Source organism: Panulirus ornatus, chromosome 49, assembly GCF_036320965.1.
Source record: "Panulirus ornatus isolate Po-2019 chromosome 49, ASM3632096v1, whole genome shotgun sequence".
In the NCBI taxonomy this organism is placed as follows: Eukaryota; Metazoa; Arthropoda; class Malacostraca; order Decapoda; family Palinuridae; genus Panulirus; species Panulirus ornatus.
The window spans coordinates 9,564,493-9,578,661 of record NC_092272.1 but is presented as its reverse complement, the minus strand read 5'-3'; the positions used below and the strand labels follow the sequence as shown (position 1 = coordinate 9,578,661).

The 14,169-nt window shown below is 49.9% G+C and overlaps 1 long non-coding RNA gene across 5 annotated transcripts in view; it reads right to left on the bottom strand.

Moving 5' to 3' along the window:
• The window catches only part of LOC139764392 (uncharacterized), a 53,466-nt gene that overhangs the window by 38,933 nt on the left and 364 nt on the right, over positions 1-14,169 (bottom strand). For 3 of the 5 annotated variants that reach the window (XR_011716363.1, XR_011716362.1, XR_011716360.1), the window contains exon 2: positions 10,229-10,387. This is a non-coding gene — a long non-coding RNA (uncharacterized lncRNA). Of the gene's footprint in view, positions 1-10,228; positions 10,388-11,358; positions 11,726-13,838; positions 13,957-14,169 lie in introns of those variants that run through there. The other 2 variants (XR_011716364.1, XR_011716361.1) reach the window with 2 other exon arrangements.

Here is a 14,169-nt window from a genome sequence, read left to right as displayed (position 1 = left end):
CCTCACCGAGATCCAGTAGACAAGCTGCCGTCCCTGGCCAGCCGACCCTAGCCTACCTCACCGAGATCCAGTAGACAAGCTGCCACTCCCTGGCCAGCCGACCCTAGCCTACCTCAATATAATCCAGTAGACGATCTGCCACTCCCTGGCCAGCCGACCCTAGCATACGTCACCGCGATCCAGTAGACAAGCAGGCGCTCCCTGGCCAGCCGACCCTAGCCTAACTCACCAGGATCCAGTAGACAAACAGCCGCTCCCTGGCCAGCTGACCCTAGCCTACCTCACCGCGATCCAGTAGACAAGCTGTCGCTCCCTGGCCAGCCGACCTTAGCCTACCTCACCGAGATCCCGTAGACAAGCTGCCGCTCCCTGGGCAGCCGACCCTTGCCTGCCTCAACTCGATCCAGTAGACGAGATACCACTCCCTGGCCAGCCGACCCTAGCCTACCTTACCGCGATCCAGTAGACAAGCTTCCGCTCACTGGCCATCCGACCCTTACCTACCTCACCGCGATCCATTAGACAAGCTGCCGCTCCCTAGCCAGCCGACCCTAGACTACCTTAATGCGATCCAGTAGACGAGTTGTCACTCCCTGGTCAGCCGACACTAGCCTACCTCAAAGCAATCCATTAGACAAGCTGCCGCTCTTTGGCCAACCTACCCTTGCCTACCTCAACGCGATCCAGTAGAAGAGCTGCCACTCCCTGGCCATCGACCCTAGCCTACATCAATATAATCCAGTAAATGAGCTGCCACTCCCTGGCCAGCCGACCCTAGCCTACCTCAATATAATCCAGTGGACGAGCTGCCACTCACTGGCCAGACGACCCTACCCTACCTCACCGCGATCCAGTAGACAAGTTGGCGCTCACTGGCTGCCGACCCTAGCCTAACTCACCAGGATCCAGTAGACAAACAGCCGCTCCCTGGCCTGCCGACACTTGCCTAGCTTACCGAGATCCAGTAGACAAGCTGCAGTTCCCTGGCCAGTCGACCTTAGCCTACCTCACCGAGATCCAGTAGACAAGCTGCCGTTCCCTGGCCAGCCGACCCTTGCCTACCTCAACTCGATCCAGTAGACGAGCTGCCTCTCCCTGGCCAGCCGACAAGCTGCCGCTCCCTGGCCAGCCGACCCTAGCGTACCTCAAAGCAATCCAGTAGACAAGCTGCCGCTCTTTGGCCAACCTACCCTTGCCTACCTCAACGCGATCCAGTAGAAGAGCTGCCACTCCCTGGCCATCGACCCTAGCCTAACTCAATATAATCCAGTAGATGAGCTGCCACTCCCTGGCCAGCCGACCCTAGCCTACCTCAATATAATCCAGTAGACGAGCTGCCACTCCCTGGACACCCGACCCTAGCCTACCTCACCGAGATCCAGCAGACAAGCTGGCGCTCCCGGGCCAGCCGACCCTAGCCTACCTCACCGCGATCCAGTAGAAAAGCTGCCGCTTCCTGGCCAGCCGACCTTAGCCTACTTCACCGAGATCCAGTTGACAAGCTGCCGCTCACTGGCCAGCCGACCCTTGCCTACCTCAACGTGATCCAGTAGTCGAGCTGCCACACCCTGGCCAGCCGACAAGCTGCCGCTCCCTGGCCAGCCGATCCTAGCCTACCTCACCGCGATCCAGTAGACAAGCTGTTGCTCCCTGGCCAGCCGACCCTTGCCTACCTCAACGCGATCTAGTAGACAAGCTGCCGCTCCCTGGCCAGCTGACCCTAGCCTACCTTAACGCGATCCAGTAGACGAGCTGCCACTCCCTGGGCAGCCGACCCTACCATACCTCAACGCAATCCAGTAGACAAGCTACCGCTCCCTGGCCAGCAGACCGTTGCATACCTCAACTCGATCCAGTAGACGAGCTGCCACTGCCACACCCTGGCCAGCCGACCCTAGCCTACCTTAACGCGATCCAGTGTACGAGCTGCCTATCCATAGCCAGCCGACCCTTGCCTACCTCAGCGCGATCCAATAGACGAGATACCACTCACTGGCCAGCCGACCCTAGCCTACCTCACCGCGATCCAGTAGACGAAATGCCACTCCATGGCCAGCAGACCCTTGCATACCTCAACGCGATCCAGTAGCCAAGCTGCCGCTCCCTGGCGAGCCGACTTTCGCCTACCTCACCGAGATCCGGTAGACAAGCTGTCGCTCCCTGGCCAGCCGACCCTTGCCTACCTCAACGCGATCCAGTAGACGAGCTGCCACTCCCTGGCCAGCCGAGAAGCTGCCGCTCCCTGGCCAGCCGACCCTAGCCTACCTCACCGCGATCCAGTAGGCAAGCTGCCGCTCCCTGGTCATCCGACCCTTGCCTACCTCAACGCGATCCATTAGACAAGCTGCCGCTCCCTGGCCAGCCGACCTAGCCTACCTCATCGCGATCCAGTAGACAAGGTGGCGCTCCCTGGCCAGCCGACCCTATCCTACCTCACCGCTATCCAGTACACAAGCTGCCGCTCCCTGGCCAGCCGACCCTTGCCTACCTCAACGCGATCCAGTAGACGAGCTGCTACTCCCAGGCCAGCCGACCCTAGCCTACCTCACCGCGATCCAGTAGACAAGCTGCCGCTCCCTGGCCAGAAGACTTTAGCCTACCTCACCGAGATCCAGTAGACAAGCTGCCGGTCCCTGTCCAGCCGACCCTAGCCTACCTTACCGAGCTCCAGTAGACAAGTTGCCGCTCCCTGGCCAGCCGACCTTACCATACCTCACCGAGATCCAGTAGATAAGCTGCCGCTCCCTGGCCAGCCGACCCTTGCCTACCTCAACTCGATCCAGTAGACGAGCTGCCACTCCCTGGCCAGCCGACAAGCTGCCGCTCCCTGGCCAGCCGACCCTAGCATACCTCACCGCGATCCAGTAGACAAGCTGCCGCTCCCTGGCCAGGCGACCCTTGCCTACCTCAACGCGATCCATTAGACAAGCTGCCGCTCTTTGGCCAGCCGACCCTAACCTACCTCAACGCGATCCAGTAGACGAGCTGCCACTCCCCGGGCAGCCGACCCTAGCCTACCTCAAAGCAATCCAGTAGACAAGCTGCCGCTGCCTGGCCAACCTACCCTTGCCTACCTCAACGCGATCCAGTAGACGAGCTGCCACTCCCTGGCCAGCAGACCCTAGCCTACCTCAATATATTCCAATAGATGAGATGCCACTCCCTGTCCAACCGACCCTAGCTTACATCAATATAATCCAGTAGACGAGCGTTGAGGTAGGCAAGGGTAGGTTGGCCAAAGAGTGGCAGCTTGCGCTCCCTGGTCAGCCGACCCTAGCCTACCTCACCGCTATCCAGTAGACAAGCTGCCGCTCCCTGGCTAGCCGACCATTGCTCTACTCAACGCGATCCAGTAGACGAGCTGCCACTCCCTGGCCAGCCGACCTTAGCCTACCTCTCCGCGATCCAGTATACAAGCTGCCGCTCCCTGGCCAGCCGACCTTAGCCTACCTCACCGAGATCCAGCAGACAAGCTGCCGCTCCCTGGCAAGCTGACCCTATCCTACCTTACCGAGATCCAGTATACAAGCTGCCGCTCCCTGGCCAGCCGACCATTGCCTACCTCAACTCGATCCAGTAGAAAAGCTACCACTCCCTGGCCAGCAGACAAGCTGCCGCTCCCTGGCCAACCGACCCTAGCCTACCTCACCGCGATCCATTAGACATGCTGCCGCTCCCTGGCCAGCCGACACTAGCCTACTTCAACGCGATCCAGTAGACGAGCTGCCACTCCCTGGCCAGCCGACCCTAGGCTACCTCAAAGCAAACCAGTAGACAAGCTGCCGCTCTTTGGCCAACCTACCCTTGCCTACCTCAACGCTTTCCAGTAGAAGAGCTGCCACTCCCTGGCCATCGACCATAGCCTACCTCAATATAATCCAGTAGATGAGCTGCCACTCCCTAGCCAGCCGACCCTAGCCTACCTCAATATAATCCAATAAACGAGCTGCCACACCCTGGCCAGCCGACCTTAGCCTACCTCACCGCGATCCAGTAGACAAGCTGCCGCTCCCTGGCCAGCCGACCCTAGCCTAACTCACCAGGATCCAGTAGACAAACAGCCGCTCCCTGGTCAGCCGACCCTTGCCTACCTTACCGCGATCCAGTAGACAAGCTGCCGCTCCCTGGCCAGCCGACCCTAGGCTACCTCAAAGCAAACCAGTAGAAAAGCTGCCGCTCTTTCGCCAACATACCCTTTCCTACCTCAACGCTTACCAGTAGAAGAGCTGCCACTCCCTGGCCATCGACCGTAGCCTACCTCAATATAATCCATTAAACGAGCTGCCACTCCCTGGCCAGCCGACCTTAGCCTACCTCACCGCGATCCAGTAGACAAGCTGCCGCTCCCTGGCCAGCCGACCCTAGCCTAACTCACCAGGATCCAGTAGACAAACAGCCGCTCCCTGGCCAGCCGACCCTTGCCTACCTTACCGCGATCCAGTAGACAAGCTGCCGCTCCCTGGCCAGCCGACCCTAGCCTAACTCACCAGGATCCAGTAGACAAGCTGCCACTCCCTGGCCAGCCGACCCTAGCCTACCTCACCGCGATCCAGTAGACAAGCTGCCGCTTCCTGGCCAGCCGACCTTTGCCTACCTCAACACGATCCAGTATACGAGCTGCCACTCCCTGGCCAGCCGACCCTAGCGTGCCTCACCGCGATCCAGTAGACAAGCTGCTGCTCCCTGGCCAGCTGACCTTAGCCTACCTCACCGAGATCCAGTAGACAAGCTGCCGCTCCCTGGCCATCCGACCCTTGCCTACCTCCCCGCGATCCATTAGACAAGCTACCTCCCCGCGATCAATTAGACAAGCTGCCTCTCCCTGGTCACGCGACCCTTACCTGCCTCACCGCGATCCATTAGACAAGCTGCTGCTCCCTGGCCAGCCGACCCTAGCCTACCTCAATATATTCCAATGGATGAGCTACCACTCACTGGCCAGCCGACCCTAGCCTACCTCAATATAATCCAGTAGACGAGCTGCCACTCCCTGGCAGCCGACCCTAGCCTACCTCAACGCAATCCAGTAGACAAGCTGCTGCTCCCTGGCCAGCCGATCCTAGCCTACCTCACCGCGATCCAGTAGTTGAGCTGCCACTCCCCGGCCAGACGACACTAGCCTACCTCACCATAACTCAGTAAAGTAGCCACAACTCTCATCGCCCATTTTCGGGCCACCTCACCGTGATCCAGTATACTAACCACCGCTTCACGGCTGACCGAAGCTACCCTACGTCACCGTGATCCAGTACAGAAGCCACTACTCACCCACTTATTCTAGCCTACCTCACTCTGACCCAGTGTAGTAGCTCCCCGCAAAGCCGACCACAGCCTATGAAAATCTTACCTAACATCCCCAGAAGTACATGATCATAATGGAAATGTACCATTATTTTTGTGGTCAGCTGCTGTGATAACGCATGAAGTCGCCACGTATAAGGGATATTTGGAAGTGGGGCGAACTCTTACAGCAGATTTCTAATTTCTTTCCCTGGAAACATGAAGCTTAAAAAAGGACCCGGTGGTCTGTTACTATTTGTATGTTGGACATCCAAAAGAAAAAAAAAAATTTTCAAATGAGTTAAACCGCCAATTTACCAAAACCATGTTAACTGTAATAATGTGAATGGCGGGTTACACATTCCGGGATGAATAATCATAAGCTGTCATATGAGTGAATAGTAATATACCTCGAAGTGTCTGTCTACAGAGTTCATAGGTTTTCTACATTTTTTAGCTGTGCTAATTATACTAAGTACACCTAACTCTAGTTCACCACTCACTCTACATTGGTTACAACCATTAATCTCCAAATGTGACTCATACCTGGCTAGAAATAAGACCTTTGTTTATGCAAACATCATTCAACGCAGCTACCGAGCCGGCGACCTGACACCTGTGGCCTCATATCCTCACCTTTCCACCACCACAAGACTTGTGTCAGCAAATTGGGTTTTACCCCGAGTATCTCAGTGACCAGTACCTTACCTCTTCTCTAGTCTCCTGAAGTGTCCTCCACCACTACACTTCCCGGAACCCTCAACGCGATATTGTCACTCACCACAACAACCCAGGAAATGAACATATGAACCAGAAACATACTAGTCTTCGGTTTCGGAATGACCGCGCTCCTCCGCCATCTCGAAGCAGAAGCGGGGCTTTTTTGTATTGCAAGGCGTTGTCTCAATCCAATGTAATGACTTGCATGGGCTTTTATCGTTTTGTAACATTCATTTTTGACTATACGCTTACTAATATTCCATGTACTCGTGCTACATGCGTGTGTTACTAAAAGTTTATGTAGGAAAATTTCTTTTGCTCTATAATAAAGTATATAATTTGAATGTCAGTCCGTCCAAGTCAGAGTCAATGTAACATTTCGGATTCAGACGTCGTCCACGTTTATGATATATTCCGACTCTTCTGACGTCAGTCAATTTCTATACAATGTTTTACTTATTTGTCTTTTTACGGTAAACCACGACTGAGACGAAATTTGTCCTCGATGATGGAAATATATTTTTATCGCGATTATAGATAGTACATCTCCGAGGACGGCCATAGCCAGGACTACCAACCTATATCACCATTTACCACACTCACCATAGAAAATGGAATTTCGCCGATGGTTTCCAATGACCCCATATGTATTTATAGTACTTCCTTAACGTGTAATAATAAGTGGACACAGAATCAACAGAAGTGTGTCAATAGACCAGACTAAAACATGTGCAATATGCTCGTCCTGCTTTTAATGTGGTATTTCCCAAAACAACCTTTGTCGACGGGAATTTCCAAGACACGTATGCGAACTGTTGTGGTCGATTCATTTTTCATACGATGTCCGAGGCAGCAGGGGCACCTGAATGCCCTAATCAAGGCATCTTGTTAACGAGTATATATATATATATATATATATATATATATATATATATATATATATTATCCCTGGGGATAGGGGAGAAAGAATACTTCCCACGTATTCCCTGCGTGTCGTAGAAGGCGACTAAAAGGGGAGGGAGCGGGGGGCTGGAAATCCTCCCCTCTCACTTTTTTTTTTTTTTTTTTTTTTCCAAAAGAGGGAACAGAGAAGGGGCCCAGGTGAGGATATTCCCTCAAGGGCCCAGTCCTCTGTTCTCAACGCTACCTCGCTAATGCGGGAAATGGCGAATAGTATGAAAGAAAGAAAGATATATATATATATATATATATATATATATATATATATATATATATTTTTTTTTTTTTTTAATACTTTGTCGCTGTCTCCCGCGTTTGCGAGGTAGCGCAAGGAAACAGACGAAAGAAATGGCCCAACCCCCCCCATACACATGTACATACACACGTCCACACACGCAAATATACATACCTACACAGCTTTCCATGGTTTACCCCGGACGCTTCACATGCCTTGATTCAATCCACTGACAGCACGTCAACCCCTGTATACCACATCGCTCCAATTCACTCTATTCCTTGCCCTCCTTTCACCCTCCTGCATCTTCAGGCCCCGATCACACAAAATCCTTTTCACTCCATCTTTCCACCTCCAATTTGGTCTCCCTCTTCTCCTCGTTCCCTCCACCTCCGACACATATATCCTCTTGGTCAATCTTTCCTCACTCATTCTCTCCATGTGCCCAAACCATTTCAAAACACCCTCTTCTGCTCTCTCAACCACGCTCTTTTTATTTCCACACATCTCTCTTACCCTTACGTTACTTACTCGATCAAACCACCTCACACCACACATTGTCCTCAAACATCTCATTTCCAGCACATCCATCCTCCTGCGCACAACTCTATCCATAGCCCACGCCTCGCAACCATACAACATTGTTGGAACTACTATTCCTTCAAACATACCCATTTTTGCTTTCCGGGATAATGTTCTCGACTTCCACACATTTTTCAAGGCTCCCAAAATTTTCGCCCCCTCCCCCACCCTATGATCCACTTCCGCTTCCATGGTTCCATCCGCTGACAGATCCACTCCCAGATATCTAAAACACTTCACTTCCTTCAGTTTTTCTCCATTCAAACTCACCTCCCAATTGACTTGACCCTCAACCCTACTGTACCTAATAACCTTGCTCTTATTCACATTTACTCTTAACTTTCTTCTTCCACACACTTTATATATGTACTTTATACGTACTTTATATATGTACGTACGACAGTGCATTACGACGGCTTGTTCTCTGAGAAACGTAAGGTATTCCCTCCCTGTTAAACAAGAACGACTGTACCATCAGAGCTGCTTTTTCCAATGATGTCTCACCAGCTGACATACGTCAGCATCTCACAGCCTGGCGCGTGTTGGTCCGTTTCCTGCTGACAGAGGACGTCACGCACTCCAAGACTGACAATGAAGCCCGACACATGCCGGCGATTCACTCCCTGACAGTAGGGTGTCCGCCACCACCACCCCCTGCAGTGGCTCTCTCCTTGGGAGACTGCGGCAACTCGCTCCCTAACACATAACCTACCGACTAATACCTTAAGCTCATATCACTCCCTAAAAGCTAAATGTAATCGCCAGTCATGTACCAAAAACATATAATTCCCAAAGTGAATCCTATTTTGATGACCTGTGGAGCTCGATAGAGCTGCCAAATATCGGTTGGCATTGTTCAGCATAAACTCAGTAAGGCTTTACTTTGATTACCTGTGTTGCCCTCAACAGCAGAATGAAATTGTCTGGCGAAGCCAGAGTAAAGTCACCAACGTGCAGCTTTTCTTTGATGACCCATGTAGCACGTACAAGTGTTAGCCAGAGGAAATTTCCTCAAGTAAAACTTTAATTCGACAACTCACATATGTGTCCCACAAAACCCATATAAAACCGTCTACCGTTAGCCTAAATAAAAGACTGAATGTAAAGCTTTACTTTGACGACCCATAAACCATGCAAGTGGAAAATAGTCGTCTAGCATTATCTATAACAAATGTCCTAAAGGGACGCTTTAGTTTGGCGTCGTTGGTTCATTCCTCGACAATCTACTTCGACTAATTCGTTTATACATACATTGCGGCTTCCTGCCTTACACACTACAAATGTGAAAAGAAAGCGTTACTCACTCTCGACAGGCGTCGCTGGCTCAGTTTGTGATACACGTCGGTAGCTTACTTCAACATACGTTACTTCGACGAACTCAAAAACTTTGCTCACTCTCCAACAGTTATCATTGAGCTTCGTCTCTTACACACGTGTGTCGGTAGCTCACTTCATGGTAAACCAAATTCGATTCTCTCTCTCTGACACGCAACGGTATGGCTTCTTACCTGACACACTAAAAACACTGCTCACTCCCTGATAGACGTCGGTGGCATCGTCTCTGATACACATCGGTAGCTCACTCCCAGATACACTACATGGCCTAACTCCGTTACGATTACTTCCTGCCTGACACACACGCTTCAGAGGCAAAAACACGTCGGTGGTTTTGTCTGTAACATACGTGGGTAGTTCACACCATGACACAATACATGACTAACTCCCTGATGCAGTAGGCTGGCTTCCTACCTCACACTACTACAGTGGCGACAAAACAAAACCGCTGCTCACTTCCTAACAAACTCCCGTGGCAAAGAATGGCTGCTCACACTGACAGATTCTCTGGCTCTTTCTCTAGCACATGTTGGCACCTCACTCTAGGACACACTGTTCCCACTAACTCCCTGGCACACAAGGGCGGCTTCCTATCTGACGGTGGAGGAACGCTACTCACTCCCTGACAGAAGTCAGTGGCTTCGATTAGACCATACGTCGTGGGCTCATGCCCCGATGTACGATAGTTTACCACGGCGGTCTGTTGTTCTCTGGCACACGACGAGAGGTTCTCTCCCTCCCCCCCTCAACAATGACTCATAACGAGTGAGTCATTCGCTAACACGCAACAGTCTTACTGCCACGCACCGGGTTTAATGTCTTTCTCTCTCTCCCTCCCTTCCTAGGGTGCTACGGCAACTCACTCTCCGACACAAAATCATGGTCTCCCGGCTAACAATACCATGAGAGCATAGCGCTCCCTGAGGAACCAAATGCTCCCAATCGTGACATAAGTCACAGGGAGGGTCCCAGTCTGCCACATACCGTCATGTCAATCATTTATGTCGGTGGTTCACGCCTCGACTCGACGAAGGTTTACCTCCCTATGAAACTTACACGTGAAGGAGGTACCACCCTCCTTGACTCGACGAAGGTTTAACCCCCTATCAAACTTACACGTGAAGGAGGTACCACCCTCCTTGAGGCAAGACACTTGAGTTCTCTAATGACGGCTTCCTCCCTCCCTCTTGCGACGTCAGCAGGCGACTGAGGGTGACGTGGTCCTCGACGGTGGTCGGAGTGTCATCATATCCAACCCGTTGTTTGACTGGAATTCTGGAAATGAACGCTGTCTTGATTTCCCTTTCAGCTTGAACACATTAAGGCATATTTTTCTATTGATATTAAGTTAAATTACGACATATTATATGTAGCATCTACCAATGTTTGTGTGTGGGTCATGATAGATCTGAAATCATGGGCACATTATAGTTTAATCTATTATCATCCATCTTTAAATATATGCTTCTAATTGGTGGCAACTGCGAGGACAAAAGACTCTCGCTAGCAATGTTATTCTTACAATTCTTGATCTGTGAAACGTTAGGGTAAACAAGATGCAATTGTATGTCATCATTTACCAGTAAAAGGAGCTTCAAAAGCTGGTCTCTTATTGTTTTTATACTGCAAATACAAAAGGTAGGTCGTCATTATTCCTATGTTCAGCTAAACTGCTAATTAAGGCAAATAACCATATAACTGTAATAACCTATTTGGAGGGGTCACACGTTCCAAAAGACTGTGAGAAATTAAAAGCTGTTGCCTGAACGAATCGTAACATAAACCAAAGTTCCAGACGAATTACTTTAATCTACATCTTTCTTGCAGTAGGAACTACAGAGTTGTCCACACTTCCACCATGTTCACCTATAGTTGACCAGTCATTCACCAGTGGTTACACCCAATGGTCTCCCATGACTCATTAACCTGGCTATAAATAAAACCTCTTTTTTATGGAGCAATCAACTCCAAGCGGAGACCACGAAGCCGGCAGACTACGTATGTTGTTTGTTGGCATTTACGGCCATCGACCTATGAGGAAGGTCATTAGGACCTGTAATCCTATCTAGTATCTGATTTGTCACACCTAAATACCTATCTTAATAAAAAGATAGAAAAAGAGAAATTATAATCATATGATAGATGACTTGTAATTAGAAATAATGGGAAAAAAGATTCTGTGGGTATTGAGCCAACGTGGCGGCAAACACAGCCCAGTCGGCACAGCAGCCACAGTTGCAGTTTACCCAAGAGTGCGAAGAGATAGGACAGACGAAAGATAGTCCTCCACCACGTCATGCACATAGATGATGATAATTCATTTGGAGGACCGCCAGCTCAACCCCATGGCGCAGCTGCCCCGGAAAATAACCACCACGTCCCCTCAAGGCCGACCGTTTAATGTGTCGACATGTCCACCTACCATACAAACAGCCCAAGTAGGAGGAGCCTTACACCAAAGCCAAACCCTCCACAGAGAACCACCAACGAACAACCTTACATCATCTGGATCAATTCTGTTTCTCTGAGAAAGACCATCAATTTGTCAATATTACTCGAGTTGCCCCAGAGTACACTGACAATGTTAAATCAGATGTTTTTCTTGTAATAATCTAGTAAGTATATCTGGCGATGACGAGGATAAATCAATTGCCGAGATATTGCCAGTCCGGTCATCTACACGAGTTCCACTATCATCGTTCAGAAGAGTGAGGTTGGCATTGATTACATAATCAACAATTTGTTCCTCCCTGGCGTCTGCCCGGATACTTCCCCACTGATAATGATGAACATTGAAGTCTCCTAAAGCTACTTTACGGTTAGGTTTTGATTAACAAGCCAATTTGACTCATCATTATCAAGTGCATTTGAACTGCAGCAATATATCCAACATATGTCCAGGTATATATCATTAAATTTTATTCTACATGCGCTAACGTCTAGATTAGGTTTTAAAGTCACTCGTGTGTGAGGCAAATTCTGGTGTACATAGATAGCTACCCCACGATTCTCGTCTCTTCTATACGAGTGTTAGCTATCTACAACGGAACAGTCTTCGACTGTGCCGTTTAGAATTGTCTCTTGTAAACAGATCACGGCAGGCCTATATAGTGCAAGCAACATTTGTAGTTGTGCTTGCTTTTGCCTAAGGCCTATACACTACAATTCCAATGAATTATGTTGAACGTGTTGATTTAAGAGTTATTTAACCGACCAGGTTTCTTAGCCCGTTTATGTCGAGACTTGGGCGAGTCCCAAGGCGACCATACATGGTCCCTGGATGTGGATTGTCTGGCATCCACCAAGTTTATGTCCTCCAACGAAGAAGACCTGTGAACCAGAGGCCTCCTAGTTGGAGGTACCGGAAAAATGACGACACGTAGTTTGTATTCCAAGTTTAGTCATGGTTTAAATATGAGTTAGAGTTGTTCTTTTTCCTTCATGTAGGACGGAATGAGGATGTGGTATTGGTATCGGATTTGTTCTGGACTGTGGTTGTAGGATTAGGTGTAGGTGTAGGGTTGAATGGAGCTGGATATTTGGAACTGACGATCGGGGTGTCACAAGGATTGTGTCGAGATTGTTCGCATAACCGGATTACATTTCAAAGCCGACGCGTAGGATTCATTAAGTTTAGAGGTTTCACGAGACTCCTTAACCCTCCTCCTACCCTCACCATAAGAGATGTTATTTTGTGTCTTGACTGCACAGACGGCCTTCTCAAACTGGAACCGGGGACAGGCCCGGTCCCAGCTTGGGTGGCTGCCATCGCAGTTAACACACAACATCCTATTAGCCATACAATCCTCAGCGGTATGACCCTCCTTACCACACTTCCCTCCCACATTTGGCAGAAAGAGTGCAACGCTTTAAGGAGCGGCCAAATTCCTGGCATTTAAAGCAACGTAAGGGATTCGGAATGTCGGGACGAACTTGACATCGCATATAACCAATAGAGATATTGTCCGGTAGCCGAGCTTTCCCGCAGGTTAGGTTAATCAGGGGAGTTCTACGCCGTTGGCCATTGATAATTTTGGTGATGAGCTAGGCAGCGATAACGTCCTCGTTTGCTAGTTCCTTCACAATGTCGTCCTCTGACATATCCATGACATCAGTGCAGTAGATGACCCCCCTGCATGAATTCATGGCAACGGGTATTGAGACCACGTCATAAATATGGAACTTCGTCAACTTAAGTAGCTCCGCTACCTGTTTCGTCGACTTATGAAATCACCACTAACCAGTTTCCTGATCGTTTCAACATGTCCAAACCAACCATCAATGACGTTTCTGATTAGGAAGAGACTGAGGGAAGCAAGAGTCGTTGCTCTGATCGTATGGGCCAACACGAAATCAGCGTTTCTTCTTTTTTATGGAAGCGTCCGTTACCACTACCCCCTACGGGGGCAGTGGATGGCTTACCTATGTCCATCCTAAAGGGGCCTAACCTCAAAATCTGGAATGCCAAACCACCCCAGATAGTGGAAAAAAAAACTAACTATCCCGAAAAAACAAAGGTCGGGCAATTGTTTTATGCAGAAAAGTTTCAAGGCGGAGCCGGTCGCACAAAGGTCAAGCGGAGTTCTCTTGCGGACAACCGTCAATGAAAGATCGATTTTGCATAGAACAACCTTATAAAAGATATTGATGAACAATAACTTTCAAAAAACCTTCAAAACTAAGCAAGGGTAGCGACAACGACCAGGGAGGAATAGCTATCTCCTACCTCTGAAAGACCGGCAACAGCTCCGTACAGGTCAGTAGCTGGTACGAGACTGTGGTCGGAACAGCTACGACTGCACATTGCCCTGCGCAATGCCACTCCGCATGTAGTTATGGCTACCACCGCTAGGGAGCAGTGGTGGCTTGCCCTGACTGGCGTTTCTCAGTATGTTTATCCTGATCCCAGCCCTGAGCATACGGACAAATTGCAAAACATTGCATTCATTTTGAAAAAAAACACTTCCTTTGTAAACACTACACCAAGTGAAAAACACCCCTATAAACACTAGTTAAAAAACGAACATGCAAGGCTACCATAAGCAGCACAACATATA